The following is a 14,348-nucleotide window of genomic DNA, read 5'->3' as shown; positions in this document are numbered from 1 at the left end:
ATCATACAAATTCATATGAATAAGTGGGTGAAGAATTGATGAAATCACTCAATTGAGCACAAGATAAATCACAAAATAGTGGTTTATCACAAATGTCCATTGCTCCCACTTAGTCAACCTCTACCTATGAAGGAAAGTCAAGTGGATAAATCAATTTGATTCCTCAAGTTCTAGTCAACTCCTAAGGAAAGACTAGTTTTAGTGGAATTCAAATCAACTAGCAACTTCTAATTATCAATCAACAAAAGCATTAGATAACTCAAGAGTCACTAATTACTCAACCTAAGCCAAGAGGAGAAAAATCTACTCTAGCATTCTTCCAAGCATTTTATCAAACACTTGGAAGGCATAAAATAAAAGCATAAAAAAGTAAAAGGAAAACATTAAACCTAAATAACCAATTACAAATATAAATGAGGATAAATGAAGGAAGAAGCAATAAAAAATAAAATGCCTCAAATTGCATTAATAAGAAATTAAATGTAACATGAAGAGTTCATAAACTAAATTGGGGAAATAAACAAATCAACAAGAGAAATAAATAAACCAAAGTACTAGAACAATTAAAGTAGAAGAAACCTAAATTGAAGTAACATTGAATCTGAATTTGAGAAGAAATAAACCTAAAACTAAGAGAAACCCTAAAACCTAGATCTCTCTTTAGAAAACTACATCTAAAACATAAAATTATGTGAATGAGAAGTGTGTTTGATTGATTCCCCCACTATTCAGCCTCTAATATGTGTTTTCGAGCTTGAAACTGAGCCAAAAACAGCCCAGAAATCACCCCCAGCAATTTCTGATATGTCCAGCACGTGGCTCTGTCACGCGTACGCATCGCCCACGCGTGCGCATCACCTAACTGTATGGCAACTATGACAGATTGCATATCGTTTTGAAGCCCCGGATGTTAGCTTTCCAACGCAACTAGAATCGCCTTATTCGAACCTCTGTAGCTCAAGTTATGGTTGATTTAGTACGAAAAGGTCAAGGTTGACAACTTAGCAATTCCTTCAATTTCTTGTATTTCTTCCACTTTTGTATGCTTCCTTTCCATTCTCTAAGCCATTCTTGCTCTATAAACCCTAAAATCACTTAACACATATATCAAGGCATCAAATGGTAACAAGAGAGGATTAAAATTAGCAAATTTAGGGTCAAAGAAGCATGTTTTCATTTATGGCACAAAATTAGGAAGGAAAATGTAAAACATGCAAATTCAATGAATAAGTGTGAGAATAATGGATAAAATCCACTAAATTAAGTACAAGATAAACTGTAAAATAGCGGTTTATCAATCTTCCCACACTTAAACATTAGCATGTCCTCATGCTAAGCTCGAGAGAACCAAAAGAGTGAAGAGGAATGGTAGAATGTATGAAATGCGACATATTTATATGAATGCAACTAAATGTGAAATGCTTCTACCTACTTGGTTAAAAGTAAATAAATCTTTTAAGAACAAATATGAACTGGATTTCACTAATTCAAATCATAAAAATGAAGTACAAATAGACTTGCAAGAAGAAATAGCTTATGAAGGTCGGAAATAAAGAATCGAGCATTGAACACTCACTGGAAGTGTATACACTCTAATCGCTCAGGTGTTTAAGGTTCGATTCTCTCAATTCTCTACTAATCTTGCTTTCTAAAGCTTGCTCTTCATCTAACAATCAACAAAAAATTTAATGCACAAATACACATATCAGGAGGTCTTTAAGGGTTGTAATGGGGTTATGGTAAAGGTAGGATTGTATTTGGTTAAGTGGACTAAAATCTGAATCCTTGATTAACCCAAACTTTCCACCTAACTTGAGACAATCCATGTAATCACAATACAAAATCTAACTACCCGTTAACTATGTTTTCCACATATTCATGCATTCCAATTTTGAGTACAGTACATATGCATTGCTATCACCATATACTTTGGGGCATTTTGTCCCCTTTTTATTATTTGCTCTTTTTCTTTTCTTTTTTTCTTTTTTTTTTGTTTTTCTCAATGCATATAATTAAGATATTAAATGCAAGAATATGTGCTCAACTATTTTTTTTCACAAATTCACCAAAAATATACAATACCCAATTCTCAAACCAAATGTTTCCAAACCAATTTTCCCACACTTAAATCATGAACACTCTCATTAGTCTAAGCTAACCAAGGATTCAAATTAAGGACATTATTATTTTTCGCTTAGAGTTAGTAACGAGCTAAAGTAAAGAACACATGTGTGAAATAGGCTCAACTTTGGATTGCAAAGGATAATGAAAAAGGTTAAGGCCATATGGGTATGTAAGCTCAGTGAAACAAGGCCTCAATCATATAAGTGCTTGCATACATCAAATAATGGAAATATAGAATTAAGCAAGACAAAGATCACAATTATAGATAGAACAACACACACCAAAAAAACAAAGTATTGGTTGATAAGATGAAACCAATCAATTAGGCTCAAAATCTCACGGGTTTTGTGTGTTCGAGCTCTAAACCATGTTCCAAAATAAATTTTCTCAAGCAAGCTTAACATTTTTTTTAATTCAAATTAGTGAAATCCTATAAAATAGTTTCTTGGAAAAGAATTCATCACTTCAACCAAGTAGTGGTACAATATGCACAAAATCTAACAAACATGTAATCAATCATGCAAATGCGACAACTAACTAACAAAGAAAATTAAGCATTGGTATTGAGAAGAAAGTAACTAACCCACGGAAGTCGGTATCGACCTCCCAACACTTAAAGATTGCATCGTCTTCGGTGCATGCAAAGCTGTGCAAGTGGACGGGCTGCTACAACTGATGCTTTTTTTCTCAAAAGATTGTGCACAGGAACTCGTCGTCCGCCCCATTTAGAAGTCTTCCATTTTTCTTCTTGATGGCCATCCTGAAAGAAGAGAATAAAGAAGAAAAGTAACCCAGTAACAAAGATAAGAAATAAATAAAATATGGGTGGGTTAATGCCGAATAATGAGGGTCTCAATTACGTGGTAGCTACAACATGCAAGTGAGAAAACAGTAGAAGCAAATGGCATATTAATAGTGCAAATATTGCAACAATATGGGGAGATAGTGTGGGTAATGCAAGATAGTATAAGTGCATGTCAATGCAAATATAATACATGTGTCATAAAAATTTAGCATTGACCTATGAATAATAATACCCAACAATTTAAAACAAGTTACGAGCACAATAAATAATGCAGGAAAAGATGAAACAGTTGAATAAGAGCATTTAACACCAATGATAAAATAATAGACGTAGAAAAGAAAATAAAAATATGCGCAAGATTAAAATGCGATGAATGAAAGTATGCAAATAAGTTTAGTAAGAGAAATTGAAAGAGAATATAGATGAGACTGTAAAGAAATGAAGAAGAAGAAAGTAAGAAAGGAGGAAGAAAGAAGGAGAAAGGAGAGAAGAAAGAAGTAAGAAATGAAAACCAGGATGCGACGCGCGCGTAGGTCACGCGTGCGCCTGAAAACAGAAATAGCCATACGACGCATAAGCGTCGTCCATGCGTACGCGTGGATGGCTAAAATTTCACATGGACGCGCGAGCGTCGGTCAGGCGTACGCGTGACCACTCATGCTAAAGGCACGCTTCCAGCATAGTGGCAGCCCAACTTTCTGTCTAATTCACCAATAACGCTGATTTTTCATTCCACGCGTACGCGTCGCTGACGCTTACGCGTGGGTTGACAAAAATGCATGGGACGCGTACGCGTGTGGCTTGTGTGCCAGGCATCCCTCCCGCGCGTTTCCAGCATAACTCTCTGCCCATTTTCAATATAGAGCAAATTTTTCATCGACGCGTACGCGTGGGACACGTGTATGCGTCACATCCTTTTTTTTATTATGCTGATTGTAAATCTAAAAAGCTTCCAAAATAAATCCAAACATTATGAAATAAGCTAGATCACAACTTAAACTAAATAAACTTAATTAAAATTAAAATGCAACTTATTACCATTAGAGAAAATAGAAAGAATTTACCATGGTGGGGTGTCTCCCACTTAGCACTTTTAGTTAAAGTCCTTAAGTTAGACAGTTGGTGAGCTCTTTGTCATGGTGGCTTGTGCTTGAACTCATCCAGGAATCCCCACCAATGTTTGCAGTTTCAATAGCCTTCAGGATCCCAAACTAGGCGTATAAAGCCTTCAAGCAAGTTAAAGCAGGTGATAAAGCCCCAAGAGTGTTGATTGTTGGGATGAATTCCGGGGTCCCAAACCTTGCTTTTACACCCGTCTTCTTGTTGATCATTATTTTTTCACTTGGGTGGTGAGCAATCAGAATTCTCACTGGGACATCCAAACAACCTCCTAGACCCATTCAATTAAGACTTATACCAACCATTGCACTTAGACCTTGAACATCCAACCATAACGAACCTAGGATTGTATTGCTAGCTATTAACTATCCCCTTTCTGCTCTTAAAACCACAAAGAGCTCCGAGTTGTTCATCCGTCTCAAGCAGACCATATTCAAGTGGGAAGGTAAAGTTCACGGATAAGGAGTTTACCTACTTGAATGTTGTGTTGGATGGCAATGGCTTGGGGAGAGGTGTTTTCAGTGGTCTTGCAAGCTCCACTCCCTTGTGCTCTTCCTTGACTATTTTCACCTCTTGGCAAGCTTCTCCAACATTAACCTCTTCTTCAAGTCCAATGGGAGAGGATTCAATTGTAGATAAAAACTCATCAATTATTGAACACATCTCATGATCAACTGCTTCCAAGTTTTCAACCATGATATGTGGTGCACAAAATTGTGATCATCAATGGCGCCATCAACATGGTACACACAATTGCAATCTCAACTCTTTATCACAACTTCGCACAACTAACCAGCAAGTGCACTGGGTCGTCCAAGTAATAAACCTTACGCGAGTAAGGGTCGATCCCACGGAGATTGTTGGTATGAAGCAAACTATGGTCACCTTCTAAATCTTAGTCAGGCAGATTCAAATGGTTATGGATGATATATGAATAAAGCATAAAGATAGAGATACTTATGTAATTCATTGGTGAGAATTTTAGATAAGCGAATGGAGATGCTTTGTCCCTTCCGTCTCTCTGCTTTCCTACTGTCTTCATCCAATCCTTCTTACTCCTTTCCATGGCAAGCTGTATGTATGGTTTCACTGTTGTCAGTGGCTACCTCCCATCCTCGCAGTGAAAATTTTCAACGCACCCTGTCACGGCATGGCTAATCATCTGTCGGTTCTCAATCAGGTTGGAATAAAATCCAGTGATTCTTTTGCATCTGTCACTAACGCCCAGCCTTCAGGAGTTTGAAGCTCGTCACAGTCATTCAATCATTGAATCCTACTCAGAATACCACAGACAAGGTTTAGATCTTCCGGATTCTCTTGAATGCCGCCATCAGTTCTAGCTTATACCACGAAGATTCCGATTAAGGAATCCAAGAGATAAACATTCAAGCCTTGTTTGCTTGTAGAACGGGGGTGGTTGTCAGGCACGCGTTCATAAGTGAGAATGATGATGAGCGTCACATAATCATCACATTCATCAAGTTCTTGAGTGCGAATGAATATCTTGGAATAAGAACAAGCTGAATTGAATAGAAGAACAATAGTAATTGCATTAATACTCGAGGTACAGCAGAGCTCCACACCTTAATCTATGGTGTGTAGAAACTCCACCGTTGAAAATACATAAGTGATAATAGTGATCATTGGCTTCGGCCCCAGAGAGGGAACCAGAAGAACCAAGATGAAAATACAATAGTAAAAGGTCCTATTTGTAGAGAACTAGTAGCCTAGGGTTTACAGAGATGAGTAAATGACATAAAAATCCACTTCCGGGCTCACTTGGTGTGTGTTTGGATTGAGCATTGAAGCATTTTCGTGTAGAGACTTTTTTTGGAGTTAAATGCCAGCTTTTGTGCCAGTTTGGGCGTTTAACTCCCATTCTTGTGCCAGTTCCGGCGTTTAACACCGGGCATTCTTGAGCTGATTTGGAATGCCGGTTTGGGCCATCAAATCTCGGGAAAAGTATGAACTATTATACATTGCTGGAAAGTCCAGGATGTCTACTTTCTAACGCCGTTGAGAGCGAGCCAATTGGGCTTCTGTAGCTCCAGAAAATCCACTTCGAGTGCCGGGAGGTCAGAATCCAACAGCATCTGCAGTCCTTTTCAGCCTCTAAATCAGATTTTTGCTCAGGTCCCTCAATTTCAGCCAGAAAATACCTGAAATCACAGAAAAACACACAAACTTATAGTAAAGTCCAGAAAAGTGAATTTTAACTAAAAACTAATAAAAATATACTAAAAACTAACTAAAACATACTAAAAACATACTAAAAACAATGCCAAAAAGCGTATAAATTATCCGCTCATCACAACACCAAACTTAAATTGTTGCTTGTCCCCAAGCAACTGAAAATCAAATAGGATAAAAGGAAGAGAATATGCAATGAATTCCAAAAACATCTATGAAGATCAGTATTAATTAGATGAGCAGGGCTTTTAGCTTTTTGCCTCTGAACAGTTTTGCCATCTCACTTTATCCTTTGAAATTCAGAATGATGGGCTTCTATAGGAACTCAGAATCCAGATAGTGTTATTGATTCTCCTAGTTAAGTATGATGATTCTTGAACATAGCTACTTTATGAGTCTTGGCCGTGGCCCAAAGCACTCTGTGTTCCAGTATTACCACCGGATACATACATGCCACAGACACATAATTGGGTGAATCTTTTCAGATTGTGACTCAGCTTTGCTAGAGTCCCCAATTAGAAGTGTCCAGGGTTCTTAAGCACACTCTTTTTGCCTTGGATCACAACTTTATTCTTTCTTTTTCTTTTTTTTTCGTTTTTCTCTTTTTTCTCTCTTTTTCTTTTTTTTTTATTATTCACTGCTTTTTCTTGCTTCAAGAATCATTTTCATGATTTTTCAGATCCTCAGTAACATGTCTCCTTTTTCATCATTCTTTCAAGAGCCAATATTCATGAACAACAAATTCAAAAGACATATGCACTGTTTAAGCATACATTCAGAAAACAAAAGTATTGCCACCACATCAAAATAATTAATCTGTTATAAAATTCAAAATTCATGCAATTCTTCTCTTTTTCAATTAAGAACATTTTTCATTTAAGAAAGGTGATGGATTCATAGGACATTCATAACTTTAAGGCATAGACACTAGGACACTAATGATCATAAGACACAAACATAGATAAACATAAGCATGATTTTTTCGAAAAATAGAAAATTAAAGAACAAGGAAATTAAAGAACGGGTCCACCTTAGTGATGGCGGCTTGTTCTTCCTCTTGAATATCTTATGGAGTGCTTGAGCTCCTCAATGTCTCTTCCTTGCCTTTGTTGCTCCTCTCTCATGATTCTTTGATCTTCTCTAATTTCATGGAGGAGAATGGAATGTTCTTGGTGCTCCACACTTAGTTGTCCCATGTTGGAACTCAATTCTCCTAGGGAGGTGTTCAGTTGCTCCCAATAGTTTTGTGGAGGAAAGTGCATCCCTTAAGGCATCTCAGGGATTTCATGATGAGTGGGATCTCTTGTTTGCTCCATCCTTTTCTTAGTGATGGGCTTGTCCTCATCAATGAGGATGTCTCCCTCAATGTCAATTCCAACTGAATAACAGAGGTGACAAATGAGATGAGGAAAGGCTAACCTTTCCAAGGTAGAGGACTTGTCCGCCACCTTATAAAGTTCTTGGGCTATAACCTCATGAACTTCTACTTCCTCTCCAATCATAATGTTATGAATCATGATGACCCGGTCTATAGTAACTTCGGACCGGTTGCTAGTCGGAATGATTGAGCGTTGGATAAACTCCAACCATCCTCTAGCCACGGGCTTGAGGTCGTGCCTTCTCAATTGAACCGGCTTCCCTCTTGAATCTCTCTTCCATTGAGCGCCCTCTTCACAGATGTCTATGAGGACTTGGTCCAACCTTTGATCAAAGTTGACCCTTCTAGTGTAAGGGTGTTCATCTATTTGCATCATGGGCAAGTTGAATGCCAACCTTACATTTTCCGGACTAAAATCTAAGTATTTCCCCCGAACCATTATAAGCCAATTCTTTGGGTTCGGGTTCACACTTTGATCATGGTTCTTGGTGATCCATGCATTGGCATAGAACTCTTGAACCATTAAGATTCCGACTTGTTGAATGGGGTTGGTAAGAACTTCCCAACCTGTTCTTCGGATCTCATGTCGGATCTCCGGATATTCACTCTTTTTGAGTTTAAAAGGGACCTCGGGGATCACCTTCTTCAAGGCCACAACTTCATAGAAGTGGTCTTGATGCACCCTTGAGATGAATCTCTCCATCTCCCATGACTCGGAGGTGGAAGCTTTTGCCTTCCCTTTCCTCTTTCTAGAGGTTTCTCCAGCCTTGGATGCCATAAATGGTTATGGAAAAACAAAAAGCAATGCTTTTGCCACACCAAACTTAGGAGGTTTGCTCATCCTCGAGCAAAAGAAGAAAGAAGAGAGTAGAAGAAGAAGAAATAGAGGAGATAGAGATGGCTTATGGTTCGGCCAAAGGGGGAGAAGTAGTGTTTAGGTGGTGTGGAAATGAAGGAGTGAAGATGGGTTTGTATAGGGGTGAAGAGAGGGGTAGGGTTCGGCTATGGGAGGGTGGGTTTGGGTGGGAAAGTGGTTTGAATTTGAATGGTGAGGTAGGTAGGGTTTTATGAAGGATGGATGTGAGTGGTGAAGAGAAAGATGGGATTTGATAGGTGAAGGGTTTTTGGGGAAGAGATGTTGAGGTGATTGGTGAATGGGTGAAGAAGAGAGAGGGTGGTGGGGTAGGTGGGGATCCTGTGGGGTCCACAGATCCTGAGGTGTCAAGGAAAAGTTATCCCTGCACCAAGTGGCGAGCAAAATTGCCCTTTATGCCAATTCTGGCGTTAAACGTCGGGCTGGTGCCCATTTCTGGCGTTTAACGCCAGCTTCTTGCCCTTTCCTAGCGTTTAACGCCAGTCTGGTGCCCCTTTCTGGCGTTAAACGCTTAGAATGGTGCCAGACTGGGCGTTAAACGCCCATTTGCTAGCTTTACTGGCGTTTAAACGCCAGCAAGTTCTCCTCCAGGGTGTACTGTTTTTCTTTTTGTTTTTCTTTTTGTTTTTGCTTTTTCAATTGATTTTGTGACTTCTCATGATCATCAACCTACAGAAAACATAAAATAACAAAGGAAAATAGATAAAATATAACATTGGGTTGCCTCCCAACAAGCGCTTCTTTAATGTCAGTAGCTTGACAGAGGGCTCTCAATGAGCCTCACAGATACTCAGAGCAATGTTGGAACCTCCCAACACCAAACTTAGAGTTTGAATGTGGGGGTTCAACACTAAACTTAGAATTTGGTTGTGGCCTCCCAACACCAAACTTAGAGTTTGACTTTGGGGCTGTTTGACTATGTCTTGAGAGAAACTCTATGATTCCTCTCCATGGTGATAGAGGGATATCCTTGAGCCTTAAACACAAAGGATTCTCTATTCACTTGAATGATCAATTCTCCTCTGTCCACATCAATCACAGCCTTTGCTGTGGCTAGGAAGGGTCTGCCAAGGATGATGGATTCATCCATGCACTTCCCAGTCTCTAGGACTATGAAATCGGCAGGGATGTAATGGTCTTCAATCTTCACCAGAACACCCTCTACAAGTCCATAAGCTTGTTTTCTTGAATTGTCTGCCATCTCTAGTGAGATTCTTGCAGCTTGCACCTCAAAGATCCCTAACTTCTCCATTACAGAGAGAGGCATGAGGTTTATACTTGACCCTAGGTCACACAGAGCCTTCTTAAAGGTCATGGTGCCTATGGTACAAGGTATTGAGAACTTCCCAGGATCTTGTCTCTTTTGAGGTAATTACTGCCTAGACAAGTCATCCAGTTCTTTGGTGAGCAAAGGGGGTTCATCCTCCCAAGTCTCATTACCAAATAACTTGTCATTTAGCTTCATGATTGCTCCAAGGTATTTAGCAACTTGCTCTTCAGTGACATACTCATCCTCTTCAGAGGAAGAATACTCATCAGAGCTCATGAATGGCAGAAGTAGATCCAATGAAATCTCTATGGTCTCAGTGTGAGCCTCAGATTCCCATGGTTCCTCATTAGGGAACTCATTGGAGGCCAGTGGACGTCCATTGAGGTCTTCCTCAGTGGCGTTCACTGCCTCTTCCTCCTTTCCAAATTCGGCCTTGTTGATGGCCTTGCACTCTCCTTTTGGATTTTCTTCTGTATTGTTTGGAGGAGTACTAGGAGGGAGTTCAGTAATTTTCTTGCTCAGTTGTCCCACTTGTGCCTCTAGGTTTCTAATGGGGGACCTTGTTTTAGTCATGAAACTTTGAGTGGTTTTGATTAGATCAGAGACCATGGTTGCTAAGTCAGAGTGGCTCTGCTTAGAATTCTCTGTCTGTTGCTGAGAAGATGATGGAAAAGGCTTGCCATTGCTAAACCTGTTTCTTCCACCATTATTGTTGTTGAAACCTTGTTGAGGTCTCTGTTGATCCTTCCATGAAAGATTTGGATGATTTCTCCATGAAGAATTATAGGTGTTTCCATAGGGTTCTCCCATGTAATTCACCTCTTCCATTGAAGGGTTCTCAGGATCATAAGCTTTTTCTTCAGATGAAGCATCCTTAGTACTGCCTGATGCATTTTGCATTCCAGACAGACTTTGAGAAATTAAATTGACTTGCTGAGTCAATATCTTATTCTGAGCCAATATGGCATTCAGAGTATCAATGTCAAGAATTCCTTTCTTCTGATTCGTCCCATTGTTCACAGGATTCCTTTCAGAAGTGTACATGAATTGGTTATTTGCAACCATTTCAATGAGCTCTTGAGCTTCTGTAGGCGTCTTCTTCAGATGAAGAGATCCTTCAGCAGAGCTATCCAAAGACATCTTGGACAGTTCAGACAGACCATCATAGAAAATACCTATGATGCTCCATTCAGAAAGCATGTCAGAGGGACACTTTCTGATCAATTGTTTGTATCTTTCCCAAGCTTCATAGAGGGATTCACCTTCCTTCTGTTTGAAGGTTTGGACCTCCACTCTAAGCTTACTCAATTTTTGAGGTGGAAAGAACTTTGCCAAGAAGGCATTGACTAGCTTTTCCCAAGAGTTCAGGCTTTCTTTAGGTTGTGAGTCCAACCATATCCTAGCTCTGTCTCTTACAGCAAAAGGGAATAGCATAAGTCTGTAGACCTCAGGGTCAACCCCATTAGTCTTGACTGTGTCACAAATTTACAAGAATTCAGCTGAAAACTGATGAGGATCTTCCAATGGAAGTCCATGGAACTTGCAATTCTGTTGCATTAGAGAAACTAATTGAGGCTTAAGCTCAAAGTTGTTTGCTCCAATGGCAGGGATAGAGATGCTTCTCCCATAGAAGTCGGGAGTAGGTGCAGTAAAGTCACCCAGTACCTTCCTTGCATTGTTGGCATTGTTTTTGTTTTCGGCTACCATGTCTTCTTCTTTGAAGATTTCTGTTAGATCCTCTATAGAGAGTTGTGCCTTAGCTTCTCTTAGCTTTCGCTTCAAGGTCCTTTCAGGTTCAGGGTCAGCCTCAACAAGAATGCTTTTGTCTTTGCTCCTGCTCATATGAAAGAGAAGAAAACAAGAAAATATGGAATCCTCTACGTCACAGTATAGAGATTCCTTGAGGTGTCAGAGGAAAAATAGAAGGAAGAAGTAGAAGAATTCGAACTTATCAAGAGAGATGGAGTTCGAATTGCTCATTGAGGAATAGTGTTAGTCCATAAATAGAAGGATGTGAGAAGAGGGGAAGTAATTTTTGAAAATTAAGTAAAAGATTTTAAAAACATTTTGAAAAATACTAATTGATTTTCGAAAACTAAGAGTGGAAAAGAAATCAAGTGATTTTTGAAAAAGATTTTGAAATTAGAAATAAAAAAGATATAATTGAAAACTATTTTGAAAAAGATGTGAGAAAAATATATGATTGAAAAGATATGATTTGAAAATAATTTAAAAAAAGATTTTATTTTAAAAATTGATGACTTGACTAACAAGGAAAGATATGATTCAAACATTAAACCTTTCTCAACAGAAAAGGCAACATACTTGAAATGTTGAATCAAATCATTAATTGATAGCAAGTATTTTTGAAAAAGGAAAGAAATTGATTTTGAAAAAGATTTGATTGAAAAGATATGATTTGAAAAAGATTTGATTTTGAAAAATTTTGAAAACTAAAAAAAATTTGAAAAAAAACAGAATCTTCCCTCTTGTGCCATCCTGGCGTTAAACGCCCAGAATGGTGCACATTCTGGCGTTTGACGCCCAAACCACTACCCTTTTGGGCGTTAAACGCCCAGCCAGGCATCCTGGCTGGCGTTTAAATGCCAATTTTCCTTCTTCACTGGGCATTTTGAACGCCCAGTTTTTTCTGTGTAATTCCTCTGCAGTATGTTCTGAATCTTCAATTCTCTGTATTATTGACTTGAAAAGACACAAATTAAAATTTTTTTGGATTTTTAATAATGAGGAATAATCAAAATGCAACTGAAATCAAATAAACAATGCATGCAAGACACCAAACTTAAAAGTTTGTATACTATTGACACTAACAAGTTGAGAATGCATATGAGAAACAACAAAACACTCAAGACAAGAGTATTTAAAGATCAGAACAAGGAAATCATCAAGAACAACTTGAAGATTAATAAAGACACATGCATGAATGCAAAAAGAACAGAAACATGCAATTGACACCAAACTTAACATGAGACTCTAGACTCAACAAGAAACATACAATATTTTTTTATTTTTATGATTTTGTAATTTTTTTTGGATTTTTCGAAAATTAAGTGGAAAAAGAAAATAAAGATATCAAAATTCTTAATGAAAATTCCAGGAATCATGCAATGTTAGTCTAAAGCTTCAGTCTAAAGAAATTAGACATGGCTAACCAAGCTTCAGCAGGACATTGCATTCAAGAGCTAAATTGATGAAAATCAATCAGCTTTGGTGATGATAAGAACATCACCTTGAAACACTAGAATTCATTCTTAAGAACTCTGAAGAAAAATACCTAATCTAAGCAACAAGATGAACCGTCAGTTGTCCAAACTCGAACAATCCCCGGCAACGGTGCCAAAAACTTGGTGCTGTTGCCGGATCAAAAATTTGGCACTGATGTTACCGGACCAAAAGCTTGCCGAAAACTCGAACAATCCCCGGCAACGGCGCCAAAAACTTGGTACGCACAATTGCAATCTCAACTATTTATCACAACTTTGCACAACTAACCAGCAAGTGCACTGGGTCGTCCAAGTAATAAACCTTATGCGAATAAGGGTCGATCCCACGGAGATTGTTAGTATGAAGCAAGCTATGGTCACCTTGTAAATCTTAGTCAGGCAGATTCAAATGGTTATGGATGATATATGAATAAAGCATAAAGATAGAGATACTTATGTAATTCATTGGTGAAAATTTTAGATAAGCGAATGGAGATGCTTTGTCCCTTCCGTCTCTCTGCTTTCCTACTGTCTTCATCCAATCCTTCTTACTCATTTCCATGGCAAGCTGTATGTAGGGTTTCACTGTTGTCAGTGGCTACCTCCCATCCTCTCAGTGAAAATGTTCAACGCACCCTGTCACGGCACGGCTAATCATCTGTCGGTTCTCAATCAGGTTGGAATAGAATCCAGTGATTCTTTTGCGTCTGTCACTAACGCCCAGCCTTCAGAAGTTTGAAGCTCGTCACAGTCATTCAATCATTGAATCCTATTCAGAATACCACAGACAAGGTTTAGACCTTCCGGATTCTCTTGAATGCCGCCATCAGTTCTAGCTTATACCACGAAGATTCCAATGAAGGAATCCAAGAGATAAACATTCAAGCCTTGTTTGGTTGTAGAACGGGGGTGGTTGTCAGGCACGCGTTCATAAGTGAGAATGATGATGAGCGTCACATAATCATCACATTCATCAAGTTCTTGAGTGCGAATGAATATCTTGGAATAAGAACAAGCTGAATTGAATAGAAGAACAATAGTAATTGCATTAATACTCGAGGTACAGCAGAGCTCCACACCTTAATCTATGGTGTGTAGAAACTCCACCGTTGAAAATACATAAGTGATAATAGTGATCATTGGCTTCGGCCCCAGAGAGGGAACCAGAAGAACCAAGATGAAAATACAATAGTAAAAGGTCCTATTTGTAGAGAACTAGTAGCCTAGGGTTTACAGAGATGAGTAAATGACATAAAAATCCACTTTCGGGCCCACTTGGTGTGTGCTTGGGCTGAACATTGAAGCATTTTCGTGTAGAGACTTTTCTTGGAGTTAAACACCAGCTTTTGTGCCAGTTTGGGCGT

The 14,348-nt window shown here is 38.7% G+C and overlaps 1 non-coding gene across 1 annotated transcript; it reads left to right on the top strand.

Moving 5' to 3' along the window:
- The first annotated feature begins 10,954 nt into the window (after positions 1–10,954).
- On the top strand, positions 10,955–11,062 carry LOC112700076 (small nucleolar RNA R71). Its single transcript, XR_003152998.1, has one exon. It is a non-coding gene; the product is annotated as a small nucleolar RNA R71 (small nucleolar RNA).
- The last annotated feature ends 3,286 nt before the right edge of the window (positions 11,063–14,348 follow it).

The sequence above is a fragment of the Arachis hypogaea genome, chromosome 6 (genome assembly GCF_003086295.3).
Source record: "Arachis hypogaea cultivar Tifrunner chromosome 6, arahy.Tifrunner.gnm2.J5K5, whole genome shotgun sequence".
In the NCBI taxonomy this organism is placed as follows: Eukaryota; Viridiplantae; Streptophyta; class Magnoliopsida; order Fabales; family Fabaceae; genus Arachis; species Arachis hypogaea.
This window is presented reverse-complemented; position numbering and strand designations above follow the sequence as displayed.